The sequence below is a fragment of the Panulirus ornatus genome, chromosome 21, assembly GCF_036320965.1.
Source record: "Panulirus ornatus isolate Po-2019 chromosome 21, ASM3632096v1, whole genome shotgun sequence".
Classification (NCBI taxonomy): domain Eukaryota; kingdom Metazoa; phylum Arthropoda; class Malacostraca; order Decapoda; family Palinuridae; genus Panulirus; species Panulirus ornatus.
Window position 1 is genome coordinate 23,757,768 of NC_092244.1, and position 25,512 is coordinate 23,783,279.

General features: G+C 41.7%; 1 protein-coding gene across 1 annotated transcript in view; it reads left to right on the forward strand.

The window, feature by feature from the left end:
* LOC139756458 (sorting and assembly machinery component 50 homolog A) overlaps positions 1–25,512 on the forward strand; it is a 293,888-nt gene that overhangs the window by 111,282 nt on the left and 157,094 nt on the right. The window lies entirely within an intron of this gene.

Sequence of the window (25,512 nt, forward strand, 5' to 3'; positions counted from 1 at the left end):
TCTAGAAATCAAACAAGATTTTGTCCAGAATGCAATTTTCATTTTCTTTTTTAAAAGAGAATTGTTTTAGATCATCAAGGCTCATAAATAAACAGTATGCACCAGCAAAGCCTTAGAGCCTCCTTGATTGTAAGCATATGCTTTGTTGTTTAAATGAGAGAATTTACAACAAATTCTTGATATAGGTAGAATGTTGAAATTGCGTAATCTTAGGGACCAAGTAGTGTGCTGATTATGGATTTCTGTAGATTTTAGAAATACTCTTACTATATGGCTCACATGTTGAGAGTGTTTTGTGTACTTAATACAAATTCTAAATGTTGTTTGTTTGTGATGTATGTAGATAGATTTTTTTTTACCATTCGCCATTTCCTGCATTAGCGAGGTAGCGTTAAGAACAGAGGACTGAGCCTTTAAGGGAATATCCTCACTTATCCCCCTTCTCTGTTCCTTCTTTTGGAAAATTACAAATGAAAGGGGAGGCTTTCCAGCCCCCCACTCCCTCCCCTTTTACTCACCTTCTATGACGCACAGGGAATACGTGGGAAGTGTTCTCTCTCCCCTATCCTCAGGGATGATGTAGATAGATATTGTATGAAAAATATGTAGATGTTTACTGAAATTATGTACTAGAAACTCTTGCGTCTAGTAGGCATTAATTTTGAATGCTCTTGGCTATGGATTTTGGAAGTTTACATATTGTGGAAACGGATTTTCAGTATTCCATCTGTAGATGGGAGAATGGCTGGAGCACACCATGTCAGGCATCATTTTCTCAAGTCATATGTTTTATGTGCAGTCTGGTAAGCTCACTATTGTTTTGTGCCTTTGAGATGCTGAGTTATCTGATTACTCAAAAGTAGTTTAGAAAACTTAGAATTTAAAGGTATTTAGGAACCAAGCATCCACATTTTACTTTATGATATTGTTATTATTATACATCAGTAAAAACAGATATTCCGGAAGTTATCCTCTATTAATTAGCTTAAGGCCAGAGGCCAATTTGATATATTTTTCATTGCATCTTGTGAGTTGCCTGTCACATCCCCATCTTCAGACTCATACTCACACAGTTACTATTTAGATTTTATTAAGTAAGAAATTGTGGATGTTAACCAGATTGATGTAAAGCGTTATGTCCTCAGGATCATCTAGAATTTTAAGTGATAGCCAGTTACATTTAGATTTTATGAAGTTTTTGCTTTCAACCATCTGTAAGGTTCTATGTATTTCATTATTAGCTATAGAAGATGGAGCATGTTTCTCTAGATTTCAAATACAAGACAGTATATGTTAGGAGCATTAGATAGAAGAGTTCATTAGGAACATTAGATAAAAGCCTCTGCAAACAGTGCTAGACCTGCCCTCTGCCAGTGGCCTGTTTTGGGTGAGGTATTAAAAAGTAAGAAGCAGCATTGGAGTTCTTTAGGTATGGAGACTCTATTGCCATGGCCACCCCTTTGAGGGAATTCCAATTGGAATGGGCATCAGAGAGATAGTTAGATGGATAGATAGATATGTTAGTGATAAGCTTGATGTTAGTTTTTACACCGGACTTTCACATTATAGAAGGAGTTTGTTCTTGAAAAAGTATCATGAGTTTCCTTAACATGAACCAGTTTTTCCCATATACTCTTGTATTGTGAGTGAAGGTGTGTGTATATGGAAATTTTTTTCTTCAACAAGAAATGAAAATACTTTTATAAGTGGAGATATGCATTTTTATTTTAGTTTAGATAGTTTTATAATAGTAGGTATTAGGTGGTAGGCAGCCCTTGGGGTATATTAACAGCATTACCAGCCTGGGTATTGGGAGGGTTAGTGATGGCTGTGTAGTAAGCCAGCACTTCACTGGTTGTCAAGTTGCCCTTCTTTGACCCAGTTAGCTATCTTTTCTTTCTGCCTCACCCACATGTGGACTGCTGGCAGTCTATCTGCAAACGTACAATCTCTTCTTGTCACATGTAACACTTGACAGCATTTAATTTGTACAACTCATTCTTCTTGACTGTATTTTTCTGTGGAGAGTACTATATGTTAGTCCTGTCTTTTGGCAAAATTATAGAGCAATAGATAGAGGTAGTAGGTTAGAACATTAGACTGGAGCTTTAGATAGACACAGTAGGTAGGAACATTAGGTGGTAGCATTAGGTGTAGGTAGTAGGTTGGAACATTAGGCAGGAAAATAGGTGGACACATTAGGTAGAAGTAGTTGATAGGAACTTTAGGCAGGAGCCTCTGAAAACACAGTGCTAGAGTTGCCCAATGCCTGTGACATGTTGAGGATAAAGTACTAAATGCTTTGAAGGGGCACTGCAGTTCACTTTTGCTGTGACCACCACCTTGAGGGAATTCTAAAAGGGAATGGGCATCAAAATTGTAAATAGATAGATAGTTTTATAAGATTACACAACATGAATGACAATAGATTCATAGAAATACGTAATATTTACTTACCAAAATTTTGCTGGGTGATGCATAAGGAGGTAGTCTCAGTAGATTGGTGGTGGAAATGGAGTTACATGGAGGGAGAAGGAGTCTTGGTATTTGTCACTGGTACTATCATCTGACCACCCCTGTAAACCATGAGTATCATCATCGTCTTTATCATCATCTTCCTCATCATGTGCTGTAGGCTTTGCTCTGGTGATGAGAAAATCATTGAGAGTTGTTTGCTGTTTATAGTGGATCATCTCTGTACAGCTCCTTGTAGCAATTCATGACATGAGACAGTCATTGTGCTGCCTTTTGAATATGTTTTCAGTTGGGATCATTAATACTAAGGAGTTCCACAACTTCATCACTGGGGGCAAAGGACTTGGACAGGTGATTTGTAATCAGCAAAAGTCGATCTCTTCTGCAGATCGCTTCTGCTCAAACAGTATGAGATTTTCATTTGACTCCCCACCCCTTTTTTATTATGTTGGAGCTCCACTCACAAACACAAGTCCACATCAAGAGCGGGCCTTAATTAAGATACAGAAAGGATTATGAAGTGGAGAAAGAAGAGACAAGGTAAAGAATTTATGAATTTTGGAGGAAGAGAAACCTATCTTTTAAAATGTGCCAGGTCTTAGTTATGAAAGATGCGGGAGACAGTGACAGCAAAAAAAAAAAAAAAAAAAAAATGATATGGTAGAGTTATAAAGCTCTTAGGTGTAGGGAAAGAAACAGCTATCAAAACATACTACCTGTGAGTTGCTAACAGCCACACAGTAATCATGTGATTAAGCAACTTGCTAAATAATGTGTGATCTACATAGTGGTGGGGGCACACAAGCAGCCAGCTTAGGAACAAAAAACAAAGTAATACCTAAGGAAGAGGGAGAGTGAATGAACAATGTGGTGTAGGGCAAATAGGTCAAGTTTTGAATCTTGCTTGGGGAAGCTTATAAGTTGGACCACTTTTGATTCAACTTTGTCAAGTAAGGATGCAAAGCTAGAACCATCCCAGATGTGAGAGCAGTAATCCATAAAAGGGCAGATCAAGCCTTTGTTTAAACAGAGCATCCATTTAGAAGAAAAGAAATTTCAGCATCTAAACAGGACACCCAGTTCCTAGTGGTAGAGTTGGCTATTTCTGTAATGTAAAGTTTCCAAGAAAGAGTGGATGTTACAATGATACCAAGTAAGTTCATTAAGTCAGGAGTTGGAATTACAGAACCATCAAAGGAGAGAGGAAGTTGTGAGGGATTTTCAATAGACAGATGGGTAGAAACTGACTTTTAGAGGCATTAAACTTAACCACATTTTATCTACCACACTGAGATATCCTGTCAGGTCTGAGGTTATTGAGAGGAACATTTGTTGAAGCAAGATACAGATTAAGAGAGGAAGGAGCAGAACTGAGGGATGTGGAGGAATGCAGTGTTGAGTCACCAGCATATGACTGCATTTGCTTATTTGATGAAAAGAGGAAATTATTGATAAAAAGGAGAAAAAATGTAGGGGATAGGACAGAACCTTAAGGGACACCACTTTGATAAGAGAAAGGGGGAGAGGTTGATTCATGAACAACAATGGAAATAGACCAGTCAGAGAGGAAACCAGATATGGGGAACCAAAGTGAGGAAGGGAAGCCAAAAGAAAGGAGCTTAGAGATAAGATCCCTGTGCCAAACCCTGTCAGAAGCTATGTCAAGTGCAACTAGATAGGATTCCCAAAGTCTTTCACGGATGATGACCAGACATAAGTAAGATGTGAAAGAATATCACCAGTGGATCTCACCTTACAGATGCCACCATACTGGCAATTAGAGAGAAGACTGTGCAATTCAAGATATCTAAGGATATGGGAGTTGAGGAGGGATATAAAGACTTTGGATGGAAATGATAGATGTCAAAGCAACAGTGTAGTAGTTTAGGGTGTTAGAACGGTCAGCCTTCTTAGGAATGGGATGCACCAATGGATGCCTGCAAGAAGAAAGAAAAGTTTTTGTTTTTAAACAGAATCAAAACAGACAAGCAAGCACAGATGTAAGTTGAGAGATTGACTCTTTCAGTGCATCAGGACCATAACCTTGCTTCTGTCCAGAGAGACAGAGAGCTGCTTTTCAGACAGCTGAAAGGAAATTCTGGGGAAGTACATAGGGTTAGTAAGAAATGCATCAGGGGATGAAGGAATGTTAGCAAGGTAGAGTTAGAGGAGAAATGTGAACCAAAGAGAGACAGCTATAGTACCATCAGAACAGAAAAGAGAAGGAAAGGTAGACAATAGGTGTTGGTGATGCCCTTTGCTGAAGACCAGAAAGACCTATCAGTAGATGATGAGGTGAAGATATCACTCTTCCTTTGAAGAAAGGAATGCTTTACCTCATGAACAACATATGTGCAGTGATTATGGTCAGTGATAAACACTGCATGTTGTCTTCAAACCCAGCATGGTTTGCTAGTTTCACAATCTCTCAGTGAACTCTCTCTCTGCATGTTCTGCTGATGGAAAGCCTGCAAAGTCATGGGCACACTCTGGCTATATGTTTCTCCAAATGCCATTCATAGCAGAAACTCTTGCTTCATCCCATAATTCAGTTATGGCTTCTGTTTCATCCATGATATTAAAATCTTTCCAAAAACTTTGAATTATTGGTGTATCCTCTAGATCACTTGCCTAAAAGCTCTTTGTATATGATGCCTTTTGAATTTTGAAATAACACCATGATCAATGGCTGTGATAAGGCTGTTGTGTTTCTGGGGATATACTCAACACTCACATAATTGAAAAGTCATTCATGTTCACTGGATGGCTTGCTGCAAAGTCTTTGAGGACCATTTCTTTTTTGGAAATGTTCCTTTTGACAAAGTACTTTTCCATAGCAGGACAGAAGAAGCCAGTTAACCAGTCTTGAAAAGCACTCTTAGTCAGCTAAACCATCATATTAGAGCACAAAGTCACAGATAATGGAGGCTTGGCATAACCCTATGGAGCCCAGGGATTTTCATAAGTATACTAGTAACAGCTTTAACTTTAAATCATCAGCAGCATTGGCTCCCAGAAATAACTTCAAAAGGTCTTTCAGTGCCTTGACACCTGATGCAGACTTCTCTTCCTTTAAAATACATGTTCTGTTCTGGCATATGTTTCCTGTGAAGACCTGTTTCACTGATGTTATTCCGTTGTGTAATGTCCTCCTTTGATAATTTTCTTCAATTCACTGAGATAATTTCTTATGGCTTCAACATCAGCACTGGCAGCTTCACCACTTAGTTTAACACTGTACAAATTAAATCACTTCCTAAACCCATCAAACCAACCTGTACTTGCTTGGGAAGATTTTTCTTGTGAAATTCCACTTTCACATTTCAACAAATCATTACACAAGCTCTTATCCTTAGCTTGAACAATCATCATATTTAATAGCTCATTAAGTTGGTTCTGGTCTTCATTTCACACTCCCAGGAGGCCTTCCATAATCAGTATCACTTCATTTTGATGAAAATAGAAGGTTTAAGCTTTTAACTGTGTTGCAGCTTGAGCATTTGGCTCAATATTCTCTCTCTCGTTACATATTGTTCCCACCGTAGACAGCAAATTTCCAAAATTTAGCATACCTCAAGACAATGTTGAGTTTTATTATTATTTTTGTCATTTTTTTCATACATATCACCATTTCCCAAGTTAGTGAGGTAGTGTTAAGAACAGAGGACTGAGTCTTAGAAGGAATAGCCTCACTTGGCCCTTTTCTGTGTTCATTCTTTTGGAAAATTTGAAAATGGGAGGGGAGGATTTCCAGCCCCTCCTCCCTCTCCTTTCAGTCGCCTTCTACGACACACGGGGAATACATAGGAAGTATTCTTTCTCTCTATTATTATTATTATTACTATTACTATGGATATATTATTTTATTTATGTATTATACTTTGTCGCTGTCTCCTGCGTGAGCGAGGTAGCACAAGGAAACAGACAAAAGAGTGGCCCAACCCACCCACATACACATGTATATACATACACGTCCACACCTGCACACATACATACCTATACATCTCAACGTATACATATATATACACACATACAGACATATACATATATACACATGTACATAATTCATACTGTCTGCCCTTATTCATTCCCGTCGCCACCCCGCCACACATGAAATGACAACCCCCTCCCCCCGCATGTGTGCAAGGTAGCACTAGAAAAAGACAACAAAGCCCACATTCGTTCACACTCAGTCTCTAGCTGTCATGTATAATGCACCGAAACCACAGTTCCCTTTCCACATCCAGGCCCCACAAAACTTTCCATGGTTTACACCAGACGCTTCACATGCCCTGGTTCAATCCATTGACAGCACGTTGACCCCGGTACACCACATCGTTCCAATTCACTCTATTCCTTGCATGCCTTTCACCCTCCTGCATGTTCAGGCCCTGATCACTTAAAATCTTTTTCACTCCATCTTTCCACCTCCAATTTAGTCTCCCACTTCTCCTCGTTCTCTCCACCTCTGACACATATATCCTCTTGGTCAATCTTTCCTCACTCATTCTCTCCATGTGCCCAAACCATTTCAAAACACCCTCTTCTGCTCTCTCAACCACACTCTTTATTACCACACATCTCTCTTATCCTTTCATTGCTTACTTGATCAAACCACCTCACACCACATATTGTCCTCAAACATCTCATTTCCAGCATATCCACTCGCCTCCACACAACTCTATCTATAGCCGACGCCTTGCAACCATATAACATTGTTGGAACCACTATTCCTTCAAACATACCCATTTTTGCTTTTCGAGATAATGTTCTCACCTTCCACACATTTTTCAATGCTCCCAGAACTTTCGCCCCCTGCCCCACCCTATGACTCACTTCAGCTTCCATGGTTCCATCTGCTGCCAAATCCACTCGCAGATAGCTAAAGCACTTCACTTTCTCCAGGAGAGACTGAGTACAGAATGGAAAAAGGTGAGAACAAAGGACATAAGGGGAGTCGGGGAGGAATGGGATGTATTTAGGGAAGCAGTGATGGCTTGCGCAAAAGATGCTTGTGGCATGAGAAGCGTGGGAGGTGGGCAGATTAGAAAGGGTAGTGAGTGGTGGGATGAAGTAATATTATCAGTGAAAGAGAAGAGAGAGGCATTTGGACAGTTTATGCAGGGAAATAATGCAAATGAGTGGGAGATGTATAAAAGAAAGGGGCAGGATGTCAAGAGAAAGGTGCAAGAGGTGAAAAGAGGGTAAATGAGCGTTGGGGTGATAGAGTATCATTGAATTTTAGGGTGAATGAAAAGATGTTTCGGAAGGAGGTAAATAAAGTGCGTAAGACAAGGGAAGAAATGGGAACAGCAGTGAAGGGGGCTAATGGAGAGGTGATAACAAGTAGTGGTGATGTGAGGAAATGGAGTGGGTATTTTGAAGGTTTGTTGAATGTGTTTGATGATAGAGTGGCAGATATAGGGTGTTTTGGTCGTGGTGGTGTGCAGAATGAGAGGGTTAGGGAGAATGATTTGTTAAACAGAGAGGAGGTAGTAAAAGCCTTGCGGAAGATGAAAGCTGGCAAAGTTTGGATGGTATTGCAGTGGAAGTTATTAAAAAAGGGGGTGACTGTGTTGTTGACTGGTTGGTAAGGTTATTTAATCCTCAAGCACCTCTTTCATGGTGAGGTGCTTGAGGATTGGCAGAATGCTTGCATAGTGCCATTGTACAAAGGCAAAGGGGATAAAGGTGAGTGCTCAAATTCCAGAGGTATAAGTTTGTTGAGTATTCCTGGGAAATTATATGAGAGGGTATTGATTGAGAGGGTGAAGGCATGTACAGAGCATCAGATTGGGGAAGAGCAGTGTGGCTTCAGAAGTAGTAGAGGATGTATGGATCAGGTGTTTGCTTTGAAGAATGTATGTGACAAATACTTAGAAAAGCAAATGGATTTGTATGTAGGATTTATGGATCTGGAGAAGGCATATGATAGAGTTGATAGAGATGCTTTGTGGAAGGTATTAAGAATATATGGTGTGGGAGGCAAGTTGCTGGAAACAGTGAAAAGTTTTTATCGAGGATGTAAGGCTTGTATATGAGTAGGAAGAGAGGAAAGTGATTGGTTCTCAGTGAATGTTGGTTTGCGGCAGGGGTGCATGATTTCTCTGTGGTTGTTTGATTTGTTTATGGATGGTGTTGTTAGGGAGGTGAATGCAAGAGTTTTGGAGAGAGGGGCAAGTATGCAGTCTGTTGTGGATGAGAGAGCTTGGGAAGTGCGTCAGCTGTTGTTCAATGATGATACAGTGTTGGTGGCTGATTCGTGTGAGAAACTGCAGAAGCTGGTGACTGAGTTTGGTAAAGTGTGTGAAAGAAGAAAGCTGAAAGTAAATTTGAATAAGAGCAAGGCTGTTAGGTACAGTAGGGTTGAGGGACAAGTCAACTGGGAGGTAAGTTTGAATGGAGAAAAAATGGATATGTACATGTGTATATATGTATATATCTGTGTCTGTTTATGTATGTATACGTTGAAATGTATATGTAAGTATATGTGTGTGTGTGTGGACGTTTATGTCTTTACATGTGTATGTGGGTGGGTTGGGCCATTCCTTGGCTGTTTCCTTGCGCTGCCTTGCTTATGTGGTAGATGGCGATTAAGTTTTTTTTTTTTTTTTTTTGTCGCTGTCTCCCGCATTTGCGAGGTAGCGCAAGGAAACAGACGAAAGAAATGGCCCAACCCACCCCCATACACATGTATATACATACATCCACACACGCAAATATACATACCTACACAGCTTTCCATGGTTTACCCCAGACGCTTCACATGCCCTGATTCAATCCACTGACAGCACGTCAACCCCGGTATACCACATCGCTCCAATTCACTCTATTCCTTGCCCTCCTTTCACCCTCCTGCATGTTCAGGCCCCGATCACACAAAATCTTTTTCACTCCATCTTTCCACCTCCAATTTGGTCTCCCTCTTCTCCTCGTTCCCTCCACCTCCGACACATATATCCTCTTGGTCAATCTTTCCTCACTCATTCTCTCCATGTGCCCAAACCATTTCAAAACACCCTCTTCTGCTCTCTCAACCACGCTCTTTTTATTTCCACACATCTCTCTTACCCTTCCGTTACTTACTCGATCAAACCACCTCACACCACACATTGTCCTCAAACATCTCATTTCCAGCACATCCATCCTCCTGCGCACAACTCTATCCATAGCCCACGCCTTGCAACCATACAACATTGTTGGAACCACTATTCCTTCAAACATACCCATTTTTGCTTTCTGAGATAATGTTCTCGACTTCCACACATTCTTCAAGGCTCCCAGAATTTTCGCCCCCTCCCCCACCCTATGATCCACTTCCGCTTCCATGGTTCCATCCGCTGCCAGATCCACTCCCAGATATCTAAAACACTTCACTTCCTCCAGTTTTTCTCCATTCAAACTCACCTCCCAATTGACTTGACCCTCAACCCTACTGTACCTAATAACCTTGCTCTTATTCACATTTACTCTTAACTTTCTTCTTTCACACACTTTACCAAACTCAGTCACCAGCTTCTGCAGTTTCTCACATGAATCAGCCACCAGCGCTGTATCATCAGCGAACAACAACTGACTCACTTCCCAAGCTCTATCATCCCCAACAGACTTCATACTTGCCCCTCTTTCCAAAACTCTTGCATTCACCTCCCTAACAACCCCATCCATAAACAAATTAAACAACCATGGAGACATCACACACCCCTGCCGCAAACCTACATTCACTGAGAACCAATCACTTTCCTCTCTTCCTACGCGTACACATGCCTTACATCCTCGATAAAAACTTTTCACTGCTTCTAACAACTTGCCTCCCACACCATATATTCTTAATACCTTCCACAGAGCATCTCTATCAACTCTATCATATGCCTTCTCCAGATCCATAAATGCTACATACAAATCCATTTGCTTTTCTAAGTATTTCTCACATACATTCTTCAAAGCAAACACCTGATCCACACATCCTCTACCACTTCTGAAACCACACTGCTCTTCCCCAATCTGATGCTCTGTACAAGCCTTCACCCTCTCAATCAATACCCTCCCATATAATTTACCAGGAATACTCAACAAACTTATACCTCTGTAATTTGAGCACTCACTCTTATCCCTTTTGCCTTTGTACAATGGCACTATGCACGCATTCCGCCAATCCTCAGGCACCTCACCGTGAGTCATACATACATTAAATAACCTTACCAACCAGTCAACAATACAGTCACCCCCTTTTTTAATAAATTCCACTGCAATACCATCCAAACCTGCTGCCTTGCCGGCTTTCATCTTCCGCAAAGCTTTTACTACCTCTTCTCTGTTTACCAAATCATTTTCCCTAACCCTCTCACTTTGCACACCACCTCGACCAAAACACCCTATATCTGCCACTCTATCATCAAACACATTCAACAAACCTTCAAAATACTCACTCCATCTCCTTCTCACATCACCACTACTTGTTATCACCTCCCCATTTGCGCCCTTCACTGAAGTTCCCATTTGCTCCTTTGTCTTACGCACTTTATTTACCTCCTTCCAGAACATCTTTTTATTCTCCCTAAAATTTAATGATACTCTCTCACCCCAACTCTCATTTGCCCTTTTTTTCACCTCTTGCACCTTTCTCTTGACCTCCTGCCTCTTTCTTTTATATGTCTCCCACTCAACTGCATTTTTTCCCTGCAAATATCGTCCAAATGCCTCTCTCTTCTCTTTCACTAATACTCTTACTTCTTCATCCCACCACTCACTACCCTTTCTAATCAACTCACCTCCCACTCTTCTCATGCCACAAGCATCTTTTGTGCAATCCATCACTGATTCCCTAAATACATCCCATTCCTCCCCCACTCCCCTTACTTCCATTGTTCTCACCTTTTTCCATTCTGTACTCAGTCTCTCCTGGTACTTCCTCACACAGGTCTCCTTCTCAAGCTCACTTACTCTCACCACCCTCTTCACCCCAACATTCACTCTTTTTTTCTGAAAACCCGATTAAGTATTATAAGTAAATAATGAAATCATTATTTTTTTTTCGCTGTCTCCCGCGTTTGCGAGGTAGTGCAAGGAAACAGACGAAAGAAATGGCCCAACCCACCCCCATACACATATATATACATACACATCCACACACGCAAATATACATACCTATACATCTCAATGTACACATATATATACACACAGACATATACATATATACACATGTACATAATTCATACTGTCTGCCTTTATTTATTCCCATCGCCACCTCGCCACACATGGAATAACATCCCCCTCCCCCTCATGTGTGCGAGGTAGCGATAGGAAAAGACAACAAAGGCCCCATTCGTTCACACTCAGTCTCTAGCTGTCATGTAATAATGCCCGAAACCACAGCTCCCTTTCCACATCCAGACCCCATAGAACTTTCCATGGTTTACCCCAGACGCTTCACATGCCCTGATTCAATCCATTGACAGCATGTCGACCCCGGTATACCACATCGATCCAATCACTCTATTCCTTGCACGCCTTTCACCCTCCTATATTTGGAGAAGGCGTGTGATGGAGTTAATATAGATGCTCTGTGGAAGGTATTAAGAGTATATGGTGTGGGAGGCAAGTTGCTAGAAGCAGTGAAAAGTTTTTATCGAGGATGTAAGGCATGTGTACGAGTAGGAGGAGAGGAAAGTGATTGGTTCCCAGTGAATGTCGGTTTGCGGCAGGGGTGCGTGATGTCTCCATGGTTGTTTAATTTGTTTATGGGTGGAGTTGTTAGGGAGGTGAATGCAAGAGTTTTGGACAGGGAATGTTGGGAATGTTGAAGAATGTATGGAAGGCGAGAACATCATCTCGGAAAGCAATAATGGGTATGTTTGAAGGAATAGTGGTTCCAACAATGTTATATGGTTGTGAGGCATTGGCTATAGATAGGGTTGTGCGGAGGAGGGTGGATGTGTTGGAAATTAGATGTTTGAGGACAATATATGGTGTAAGGTGGTTTGATGAAGCAAGTAATGAAAGGGTAAGAGAAATGTGTAGTAATAAAAAGAGTGTGTTTGAGAGAGCAGGGTGTATTGAAATGGTTTGGTCACATGGAGAGAATGAGTGAGGAAAGATTGACCAAGAGGATATATGTGTCAGAGGTGGAGGGAACGAGGAGAAGTGGGAGACCAAATTGGAGGTGGAAGGATGGAGTGAAAAAGATTATGAGTGATTGGGGCCTGAACATGCAGGAGGGTGAAAGGCGTGCAAGGAATAGAGTGAATTGGAACGATGTGGTATACAGGGGTTGACATGCTGTCAATGGATTGAACCAGGGCATGTGAAGTGTCTTGGGTAAACCATGGAAATTTTTTTTGGGACTGGATGTGGAAAAGGAGCTGTTTCTTTGACGCATTATACATGACAGCTAGAGACTGAGTGTGAACGAATGTGGGCTTTGCTGTCTTTTCTTAGTGCTACCTCGTGCACGTATGGGGGGAGGGGGTGTCATATCATGTGTGGTGGGGTGGCGACTGGAATGAATAAAGGGAGTAAGTATGAATTATGTACATGTGTATATATGTATATATCTGTGTATGTATATATATGTATACGTTGAAATGTATAGGTATGTATGTGTGCCTGTGTGCACGTGAATGTATATACATGTGTATGTGAGTGGGATGGGCCATTCTTTTGTCTGTTTCCTTGCGCTACCTCGCTAATGCGGGATACAGTGACAAAATATAATACAAAAATATACATAAGTACACATATGTGAGTAGGAGAGATGGTGAAAGGGCGTTATTGGATTACATGTTAATTGATAGGTGTGGAAAAGAGGGACTTTTGGATGTTAATGTGGTGAGAGGGGCAGTTGGAGGGATATCTTATCACTATCTTGTGAAGGTGAAAGTGAAGATTTGTAGAGGCTTTCAGAAAACAAGAGATAATGTTGGTAAGAGGAGAGTGGTGTGAGTAAGAGAGGTTGGAAAGGAGACTTGTGTGGGGAAGTCTCAGGAGAGATTGGGTGTGGAATGGCAAAAGGTGAGAGCAAATGTTGTGAGTGGATTGGGTGAGGAATGGGATGTGTTTAGGGAAGCAGTGATGGCCTACACAAAAGATGCATGTGGCATGAAAATTGTGGGAAGTGGGCAGATTAGAAAGGGTAGTGAGTGGTGGGATAAAGAAGTAAAATTGTTGGTGAAAGAGAAGAAAGAGGTGTTTGGATGATATTTGCAGGTAAATAGTGCAAATGACTGGGAGATGTATGAAAGAAAGTGCATGAGGTCAAGAGAAAGGGGCAAGAGTTGGAAAAGAGGGCAAATGAGAGTTGGGGTGAGAGAGTATCATTAGATTTCATTGAGAATGAAAAGATGTTTTGAAAGGAGGTAAACAAAGTGCGTAAGACGAGAGCACATGGAAACATCGGTGAAGGGAGCAAGTGGGGAAGTGATCACAGGTAGTGATGGAGTGAGAAGGAGATGGAATGAGTACTTTGAAGGTTTTTGAATATGTTTGATGATAGAGTGGCAGATATAGGGTGCTGTACGAAGTGAGAGAGTCAGGGAGAATGATTTGGTGAAGGGAGAAGAGGTGGTGAAAGCTTTGCAGAAGATGAAATCTGGCAAGGTGGTGGGTTTGGATGGTATTGCAGTGGAATGTATTAAAAAAGTGGGTGACTGTGTTTTTGATTGGTTGGTAAGGATAATCAGTGCATGTATGGACCATGGTGAAGTGCCTGAGGATTGTTGGAATACATGCATAATGCCATTGTACAAAGGCATAGGGGATAGAGGGGTGTTCAAACTACAGAGTATCGTTGAGTATTCCTGGGAAATTATATGATAGGGTATTGATTGAGAGGGTGAAGCATCAGAGTAGGGAAGAGCAATGTAGTTTCCAAAGTGGGAGAGGATGTGTGGATCAGGTGTTTGCTTTGAAGAATGCATATGGGAAATACTTAGAAAAACAAATGGATTTGTATGTAGCATTTATGGATCTGAAAAACAAATGGATTTGTGTGTAGCATTTTTTGGATCTGGAGAAGGCATATGATAGCGTTGTTAGAGATACTTTGTGGAAGGTTTTAAGAGTATATGCTGTGGGAGGTAAGTTTCTAGAAGCAGTGAAAAGTTTTTATTGAGAATGTAAGGCATGTGTACGAGTAGGAAGAGAGGAGAGTGATTGGTTCCCAGTGAATATCAGTCTGCAGCAAGGGTGGGTGATATCCCCATAGTTGTTTAATCTGCTTATGAATGAGGTGGTTAGGGAGGTGAATGCAAGAGTTTTGGAGAGAGGGGCGAATATGCCATCTATTGTAGATGAGAAGGCTTGGAAAGTGAGTCAGTTGTTGTTTGCTGATGATATAGTTCTAGTGGCTGATTCATGTGAGAAACTGCAGAGGTTGGTTACTGAGTTTGGAAAAGTGTATGAAAGGAGAAAGTTGAGAGTAAATATGAATAAGAGCAAGGTTATTAGGTTCAGTCAGGTTGAGGGACAAGTTGATTGGGATGTAAGATTGATTGGAGAAAAACTGGAGGAAGTGAAGTGTTTTTGATATCTGGGATTGGATTTAGCAGTAGATGGATCCATAGAAGTGGAAGTAAGTCACAGGATGGGGGAGGGGGTGAAGTTTCTGGGTATGATGAAGAATGTGTGGAAGGAGAGAATATTATCTTGGAGAGCAAAGATGGGTATGTTTGAAGGCATAGTGGTTCCAGCAATGTTGTATGGTTGCAAGGCATGGGCTATAGATAGTGTAGTGCGGAGGAGGATGGATGTGTTGGAAATGGAATGTTTGAGAACATTGGTTGAGAGAGCAGAAGAGGGTGTTTTGAAATGGTTTGGACATATGGAGAGAATGAGTGAGGAAAGATTGACCAAGAGGATATATGTGTCAGAGGTGGAGGGAACAAGGAGAAGTGAGAGACCAGATTGGAGGTGGAAGAATGGAGTGAAAAAGATTTTGAGCAATTGGGGCCCGAACATACAGGAGGGTGAGAGGCGCGCAAGGAATAGAGTGAATTGGAACAATGTGATATTCCGGGGTTGGCATACTGTCAATGGGCTTAACCAGGACATGTGAAGCATCTGGGTAAACAATGGAGAGGTCTGTTCGGCCTGGATGTGGATAGGGAGCTATGGTTTGTAGTATGCATGACAACTAGAGACTAAGTGTGAACAAATGTGGCCTTTTTGTCTTTATTCCTGGCGCTGCCTTGCTGAAGCAGGGGATAGCGATGCTGTTTTCCTGTTGGGCGGGGTAGCGACAGGAATGGATGAAGGCAAGCAAATATGATTATGTACATGTTTATGTATGTAATGTCTGCGTATGTGTATATGTTGATTATTAATTATTTATTTTGCTTTGTTGCTGTCTCCCGCGTTAGTGAGGTAGCGCAAGGAAACAGACGAAAGAATGATATGTATATGTATGTATATGTGTGGGTGTGGGTGTTTATGTATATATATGTTTATATGAGTGGATGGGCCATTCTTTGTCTGTTTCCTGGCACTACCTCGCTGACGCAGGAAACCGATTGTGTATGATAAATACATAAATGATATATTTATTATTTGTTTGTTTATATTTACTATACTTAAACGCTGTTTCCTGCATCTGTAAGGTAGCACCAGGAAACAGATGAAGAATGGCCCATCCACTCATATACACATATATATACATAAATGCCCATACATGCACATATACATACATATACATATCAACATATATATACATGTACATACACAGACATAGCTTGCCTCTATCCATTCTTGTCACTAACTCACCATACAGGAAATAGTGTTTCTCACCGTCAGTGAGATAGCATCAGGTAAAAGACAAAAAAGGCCACATTTGTTCACACTCAGTCTCTAATTTTCATGTGTAATACACCGAAACCACAGCTCTCTATCCTCATCCAGGCCCCACAGATTTATCTATGGTTTATACAACACGCTTCGCATGCCCTGGTGTGCAAAATGAGGGTCAGGGAGAATGGTTTAGTAAACAGAGAAGGGGTAGTGAAAGCGTTGCAGAAGATGGAAAATGGTAAGGCGGCAGGTTGGGATGGTATTTGCAGTGGAATTTATTAAAAAAGGAGGTGATTGAGGTGTTGATTGGTTGGTAAGGATACTCAGTGTATTTATGTATCATGGAGAAGTGCCTGAGGATTGGCAGAATGCATGCATAGTGCCATTGTACAAAGGCAAAGGGGTTAGAGGTGAGTGTCTAAAGTACAGAGGCATAAGTTTGTTTAGTATTCCTGGGAAATTATAAGGGAGGATATTGATTGAGAGGGTAAAGGCATGTACAGAGCATCAGGTTAGGGAAGAGTAGTGTGATTTCAGAAGTGGTAGAGAATGTAATGGATCAGTTGTTTGCTTTGAGGAATATATGTGAGAAATAATTAGAAAACAGATGGATCTGTTTGTAGCATTTATAGGCCTGGAGAAGGCATATGATAGGGTTGATAGAGATGCTTTGTAGAAGGTTTTACGAGTATATGGTGTGGGAGGTAAATAGTTAGAGGCAGTAAAAAGTTTTTTACCAAGGATGTATGGCATGTGTACAAATATAAAGAGAGGAGAGTAATTAGTTCCAAATGAATGTCAGTTTGTGGCAGGGGTGTGTGATGCCTCCATGGTTGTTTATTTGTTTATGGATGGGATGGTTAGGGAGGTAGATGGAAGAGTTTTGGATAGAGGGGCAAGTATGCAGTCTGTTGTGCATTAGAGGGCTTGGGAATTGAGTCATTTGTTGTTTAATTATGATACAGCTCTGATGGCTGATTCAGGTGAGAAACTTCAGAGGTTGGTGACTGAGTTTGGAGAACTGTGTGAAAGGAGAAAGTTGAGAGTAAATGTAAATAGGAGCATGGTTATTAGCTTCAGTCAGGTTGAGGGACAAGTTAATTGGGAGGTAAGTTTGAATGGAAAGAAACTGGAGGAAGTGAAGTGTTTTAGATACCTGGGAGTGGAGTTACCAGCAAGTGGAACCATAGAAGCGGAAGTAAGTCACAGGGTGGGAGAAGGTGGGAAGGTTCTGGGAGTTGAAGAATGTGTGGAAGGTGAAAACTTTATCTTGGAGTGCAAAAATGGGTATGTTTGAAGGAATAGTGGTTCCAACAATGTTATAGGGTTTTGCGGAGGAGGGTGGGTATGTTGAAAATGAAATGTTTGAGGACAATATGTGGTGTGAGGTGGTTTGATCGAGTAAATAATGAAAGGTTAAGAGAAATTTGAGGTAATAAAAACTGTGGTTGAGAGAGCAGAAGAGGGTGTATTGAAGTAGTTTGGTCACATGGAAAGAATGAGTGAAGAAAGATTGACAGTGAGGATATATGTGTCAGAGGTAGAGGGAATAAGAGAAGCAGGAGACCAAATTGCAGGTGGAAGGCTGGAGCAAAAAAGATTTTGAGCGATCGGGGTCTGAACATGCAGGAGGGTGAAAGGCGTGCAAGGAATAGAGTGAACTGGAACGATGTGGTATACCGGGGTCGACGTGCTGTCATTGAATTGAACCAAGGCATGTGATGCGTTTGGGGTAAACCATGGAAAGTTCTGTGGGGCCTGGATGTGGAAAAGGAGCTGTGGTTTCGGTGCATTATACATGACAGCTAGAGACTGAGTGTGAACGAATGTGGCCTGTGTTGTCTTTTCCTAGCGCTACCTTGCGCACGTCCGGGGGAAGGGGCTGTTATTTCATGTGTGGCAGGGTGGCGACGGGAATGAATAAGGGCAGACAGTATGAATTATGTACATGTGTATATATGTACGTGTCTGTGTGTAAATATGTGTATACATTGAGATGTATAGGTATGTATATGTGCGTGTGTGGATGTGTATGTATATACATGTGTATGTGGGTGGGTTGGGCAATTCTTTCGTCTGTTTCCATGCGCTACCTTGCTAATGCGGGGGACAGCAACAAAGTATGATAAATAAATAAATGAATATTTTTTTTATTTATCTATTATACTTTGTCACTGTCTCCCACGTTAGCGAGGTATCGTAAGGAAACAGATGAAAGAATGGCCCAACCCACCCACATACACATGTATATACATATACGTCCACACACGCACATATACATACCTACACATCTCAACGTACACATATATATACACACACAGACATATACATATATACACATGTACATAATTCATACTGTCTGCCTTTATTCATTATTGTCGCCACCTCGCCACACATGAAATGATAATCCCCTCTCCCCGCATGTGCGCAAGGTAGCGTTAGGAAAAGACAACAAAGGCCACATTCGTTCACACTCAGTCTCTAGCTGTCATGTATAATGCACCGAAACCACAGCTCCCTTTCCACATCCAGGCCCCACAGAACTTTCCATGGTTTACCCCAGACGCTTTACATGCCCTGGTTCAATCCATTGACAGCACATCAAGCCTGGTATACCACATCGTCCCAATTCACTCTATTCCTTGCATGCCTTTCACCCTCCTGCATGTTCAGGCCCTGATCACTTAAAATCTTTTTCACTCCATCTTTCCACCTCCAATTTAGTCTCCCACTTCTCCTCGTTCTCTCCACCTCTGACACATATATCCTCTTGGTCAATCTTTCCTCACTCATTCTCTCCATGTGCCCAAACCATTTCAAAACACCCTCTTCTGCTCTCTCAACCACACTCTTTATTACCACACATCTCTCTTACCCTTTCATTGCTTACTCGATCAAACCACCTCACACCACATATTGTCCTCAAACATCTCATTTCCAGCACATCCACCCTCCTCCGCACAACTCTAACTAAAACCCACACCTCGCAACTATATATCATTCTTGGAACCACTATTCCTTCAAACATACCCATTTTTGCTTTCCAAGACTGCGTTCTCAATTTCCACACATTCTTCAACGCTTCCAGAACTTTTGCCCCCTCCCCCACCCTATGACTCACTTCTGCTTCCATGGTTCCATCCGCTGCCAAATCCACTCCCAGATATCTAAAACACTTCATTTCCTCCAGTTTTTCTCCATTCAAACTTACCTCCCAGTTGACTTGTCCCTCAATCCTACTGTTCCGAATAACCTTGCTGTTACTCACATTTACTCTCAGCTTTCTTCTTTCACAAACTTTACCAAACTCAGTCACCAGCTTCTGCAGTTTCTCACATGAATCATCCACCAGCACTGTATCATCAGCGAACAACAACTGACTCACTTCCCAAGCTCTCTCATCCACAACAGACTCCATACTTGCCCCTCTTTCCAAAACTCTTGCATTCACCTCCCTAACAACCCCATCCATAAACAAATTAAACAACCATGGAGACATCATGCTCCCCTGCCGCAAACCAACATTCACTGAGAACCAATCACTTTCCTCTCATCCTACATGTACACATGCCTTACATCCTCGATAAAAACTTTTCACTGCTTCTAACAACTTGCCTCCCACACCATATATTCTTAATACCTTCCACAGAGCATCTCTATCAACTCTATCATATGCCTTCTCCAGATCCATAAATGGTACATACAAACCCATTTGCTTTTCCAAGTATTTCTCACATACATTCTTCAAAGCAAATACCTGATCCACACATCCTCTACCACTTCTGAAACCACATTGCTCTTCCCCAATCTGATGCTCTGTACATGCCTTCACCCTCTCAATCAATACCGTCCCATATAATTTCCCAGGAATACTCAACAAAATTACACCTCTGTAATTTGAGCACTTACTTTTATCCCCTTTGCCTTTGTACAATGTCACTATGCATGCATTCCACCAATCCTCAGGCACCTCACCATGAGTCATACATACATTAGATAATCTTACCAACCAGTCAACTATACAGTCACCCCCTTTTTTGATAAATTCCACTGCAATACCATCCAAACCCACTGCCTTGCCGGCTTTCATCTTCCACAAAGCTTTTACTACTACTTCTCTGTTTACCAAATCATTCTCCCCAACCCTCTCACTTTGCACACCACCTTGACCAAAACACCCTATATCTGCCACTCATATCATCAAACACATTCAACAAACCTTCAAAATACTCACTCCATCTCCTTCTCACATCACTACTACTTGTTATCACCTCCCCATTAGCCCCTTCACTGATGTTCCCATTTGTTCCCTTGTCTTATGCACTTTATTTACCTCCATTCAAAACATGTTTTTTTTTTTTTTTTTTTTTTTTTTTTTATACTTTGTCGCTGTCTCCCGCGTTTGCGAGGTAGCGCAAGGAAACAGACGAAAGAAATGGCCCAACCCCCCCCCCATACACATGTACATACACACGTCCACACACGCAAATATACATACCTACACAGCTTTCCATGGTTTACCCCAGACGCTTCACATGCCTTGCTTCAATCCACTGACAGCACGTCAACCCCTGTATACCACATGACTCCAATTCACTCTATTTCTTGCCCTCCTTTCACCCTCCTGCATGTTCAGGCCCCGATCACACAAAATCTTTTTCACTCCATCTTTCCACCTCCAATTTGGTCTCCCTCTTCTCCTCGTTCCCTCCACCTCCAACACATATATCCTCTTGGTCAATCTCTCCTCACTCATTCTCTCCATGTGCCCAAACCATTTCAAAACACCCTCTTCTGCTCTCTCAACCACGCTCTTTTTATTTTCACACATCTCTCTTACCCTTACGTTACTTACTCGATCAAACCACCTCACACCACACATTGTCCTCAAACATCTCATTTCCAGCACATCCATCCTCCTGCGCACATCTCTATCCATAGCCCACGCCTCGCAACCATACAACATTGTTGGAACCACTATTCCCTCAAACATACCCATTTTTGCTTTCCGAGATAATGTTCTCGACTTCCACACATTTTTCAAGGCTCCCAAAATTTTCGCCCCCTCCCCCACCCTATGATCCACTTCCGCTTCCATGGTTCCATCCGCTGACAGATCCACTCCCAGATATCTAAAACACTTCACTTCCTCCAGTTTTTCTCCATTCAAACTCACCTCCCAATTGACTTGACCCTCACCCCTACTGTACCTAATAACCTTGCTCTTATTCACATTTACTCTCAACTTTCTTCTTCCACACACTTTACCAAACTCAGTCACCAGCTTCTGCAGTTTCTCACATGAATCAGCCACCAGCGCTGTATCATCAGCGAACAACAACTGACTCACTTCCCAAGCTCTCTCATCCCCAACAGACTTCATACTTGCCCCTCTTTCCAGGACTCTTGCATTTACCTCCCTTACAACCCCATCCATAAACAAATTAAACAACCATGGAGACATCACACACCCCTGCCGCAAACCTACATTCACTGAGAACCAATCACTTTCCTCTCTTCCTACACGTACACATGCCTTACATCCTCGATAAAAACTTTTCACTGCTTCTAACAACTTGCCTCCCACACCATATATTCTTAATACCTTCCACAGAGCATCTCTATCAACTCTATCATATGCCTTCTCCAGATCCATAAATGCTACATACAAATCCATTTGCTTTTCTAAGTATTTCTCACATACATTCTTCAAAGCAAACACCTGATCCACACATCCTCTACCACTTCTGAAACCGCACTGCTCTTCCCCAATCTGATGCTCTGTACATGCCTTCACCCTCTCAATCAATACCCTCCCATATAATTTACCAGGAATACTCAACAAACTTATACCTCTGTAATTTGAGCACTCACTCTTATCCCCTTTGCCTTTGTACAATGGCACTATGCACGCATTCCGCCAATCCTCAGGCACCTCACCATGAGTCATACATACATTAAATAACCTTACCATCCAGTCAACAATACAGTCACCCCCTTTCTTAATAAATTCCACTGCAATACCATCCAAACCTGCTGCCTTGCCGGCTTTCATCTTCCGCAAAGCTTTTACTACCTCTTCTCTGTTTACCAAATCATTTTCCCTAACCCTCTCACTTTGCACACCACCTCGACCAAAACACCCTATATCTGCCACTCTGTCATCAGACACATTCAACAAACCTTCAAAATACTCATTCCATCTCCTTCTCACATCACCGCTACTTGTTATCACCTCCCCATTTACGCCCTTCACTGAAGTTCCCATTTGCTCCCTTGTCTTACGCACCCTATTTACCTCCTTCCAGAACATCTTTTTATTCTCCCTAAAATGTACTGATAGTCTCTCACCCCAACTCTCATTTGCCCTTTTTTTCACCTCTTGCACCTTTCTCTTGACCTCCTGTCTCTTTCTTTTATACTTTTCCCACTCAATTGCATTTTTTCCCTGCAAAAATCGTCCAAATGCCTCTCTCTTCTCTTTCACTAATACTCTTACTTCTTCATCCCACCACTCACTACCCTTTCTAAACAGCCCACCTCCCACTCTTCTCATGCCACAAGCATCTTTTGCGCAATCCATCACTGATTCCCTAAATACATCCCATTCCTCCCCCACTCCCCTTACTTCCATTGTTCTCACCTTTTTCCATTCTGTACACAGTCTCTCCTGGTACTTCCCCACACAGGTCTCCTTCCCAAGCTCACTTACTCTCACCACCTTCTTCACCCCAACATTCACCCTGTTTTTATTCTCCCTAAAATTTAATGATACTCTCTCACCCCAACGCTCATTTTCCCTCTTTTTTGTCTCTTGCACTTTTCTCTTGACCTCCTGCCTCTTTCTTTTATACATCTCCCACTCATTTGCATTATTTCCCTGCAAAAATCATCCAAATGCCTCTCTCTTCTCTTTCACTAATAATCTTACCTCATCATCCCACCACTCACTACCCTTTCTAATCTGCCCACCTCCCACGCTTCTCATGCCACAAGCATCTTTTGCTCAAGCCATCACTGCTTCCCTAAATATATCCCATTCCTCCCCCACTCCCATTACATCCTTTGTTGTCACCTTTTTCCATTCTGTACTCGTCTCTCCGGGTACTTCCTCACACAAGTCTCCTTCCCAAGCTCACTTACTCGTACCACTCTCCTCACCACAACATTCTCTCTTCTTTTCTGAAAACCTCTACAAATCTTCACCTTCGCCTCCACAAGATGATGATCAGACATCCCTCCAGTTGTACCTCTCAGCACATTAACATCCAAAAGTATCTCTTTCACGCGCCTATCAATTAACACGTAATGCAATAACGCTCTCTGGCAATCTCTCCTACGTACATACGTATACTTATGTGTATCTCTCTCTTTAAACCAGGTATTCCCAATCACTAGTCCTTTTTCAACACACAAGTCCACAAGCTCTTCACCATTTCCATTTATGACACTGAACACATATTCCCTGCATGGCGTAGAAGGCGGCTGAAAGGGAAGGGAGTAGGGGGTTGGAAATCCTCCCCTCTCACTTTAGTTTTCCAAAAGAAGGAATAGAGCAGGGGTCAAGTGAAGATATTCCCTCAAACTCTCAATCCTGTATGTTCCTTAAGGCATTACATATTTCCAGTCCAGAGTTTATTGTTGATGAGTTTGAGAAGATATATTGTATTGGATCTGAATTAAAGTACCCTAGATCTTTCATTGATAAATTCCTTAAGTTGGCAAAGAAATCATTTTATAGACTTGAGCCTAAACCTCCCATTAACGTCAGGAATCTTTTAGTTCTCCCTTTTAATAATACTTTTACTTTACTTTCCATGTTGCTTAAATCCTTTAATGTAAATGTTGCCTTCAGCAACAATAATACCATAAAGAGTATCTTAATCAGGAATTTACCAGAAAATTCTCTTGGATGCTTATAAAGTGCCATGTAGAAATTGTGATAAGTGTTATGTTGGGCAAACTGGTAAGGATCTTTCTGTTAGACTTAAGCTACATAAATATAGTATAAGAACGGAACTAGAATCAAACGCCTTGTTTAATCACGTTAAAAACTATTTGCTTTGTTGCTGTCTCCCGCGTTAACGAGGTAGCACAGGGAAACAGATGAAAGAATGGCCCAACCCACCCACATACACATGTATATACATACACGTCCACACACGCAAAATATACATACCTATACATCTCAATGTATACATATATATACACACACAGACATATACATATATACACATGTACATAATTCATACTATCTGCCTTTATTTATTCCCATCGACGCCTCACCACACATGCAATAACAACCCCCTCCCCCCTCGTGTGTGAGGTAGCGTTAGGAAAAGACAACAAAGGCCCCATTCGTTCACACTCAGTCTCTAGCTGTCATGTAATAATGCACCGAAACCGCAGCTCCCTTTCCACATCCAGACCCCACAGAACTTTCCATGGTTTACCCCAGACGCTTCACATGCCCTGGTTGAATCCATTGACAGCACGTCGGCCCCAGTATACCACATCGTTCCAATTCACTCTATTCCTTGCACGCCTTTCACCCTCCAGCATGTTCAGGCTCCGATCACTCAAAATCTTTTTCACTCCATCTTTCCACCTCCAATTTGGTCTCCCACTTCTCCTTGTTCCCTCCACCTCTGACACATATATCATCTTGGTCATTCTTTCCTCACTCATTCTCTCCAAGTGACCAAGCCACTTCAAAACACCCTCTTCTGCTCTCTCAACCACACTCTTTTTATTTCCACACATCTCTCTTACCCTTACATTACTTACTTGATCAAACCACCTCACACCACACATTGTCCTCAAACATCTCATTTCCAGCACATCCACCCTCCTGCGCACAACTCTATCCATTGCCCACGCCTCACAACCATACAGCATTGTTGGAACCACTACTCCTTCAAACATACCCATTTTTGCTTTCCGAGATAATGTTCTCGACTTCCAAACATTCTTCAAGGCTCCCAGAATTTTCCCCTCCTCCCCCAGCTTATGATTCACTTCTGCTTCCATGGTTCTATCCGCTGTCAGATCCACTCCCAGATATCTAAAACACTTTACATCCTCCAGTTTTTCTCCATTCAAACTTACCTCCCAGTTGACTTGACCCTCAGCCCTACTGTCCCTAATAACCTTGCTCTTATTCACATTTACTTTCAACTTTCTTCTTTCGCACACTTTACCAAACTCAGTCACCAGCTTCTGCAGTTTCTCACACGAATCAGCCACCAGCGCTGTATC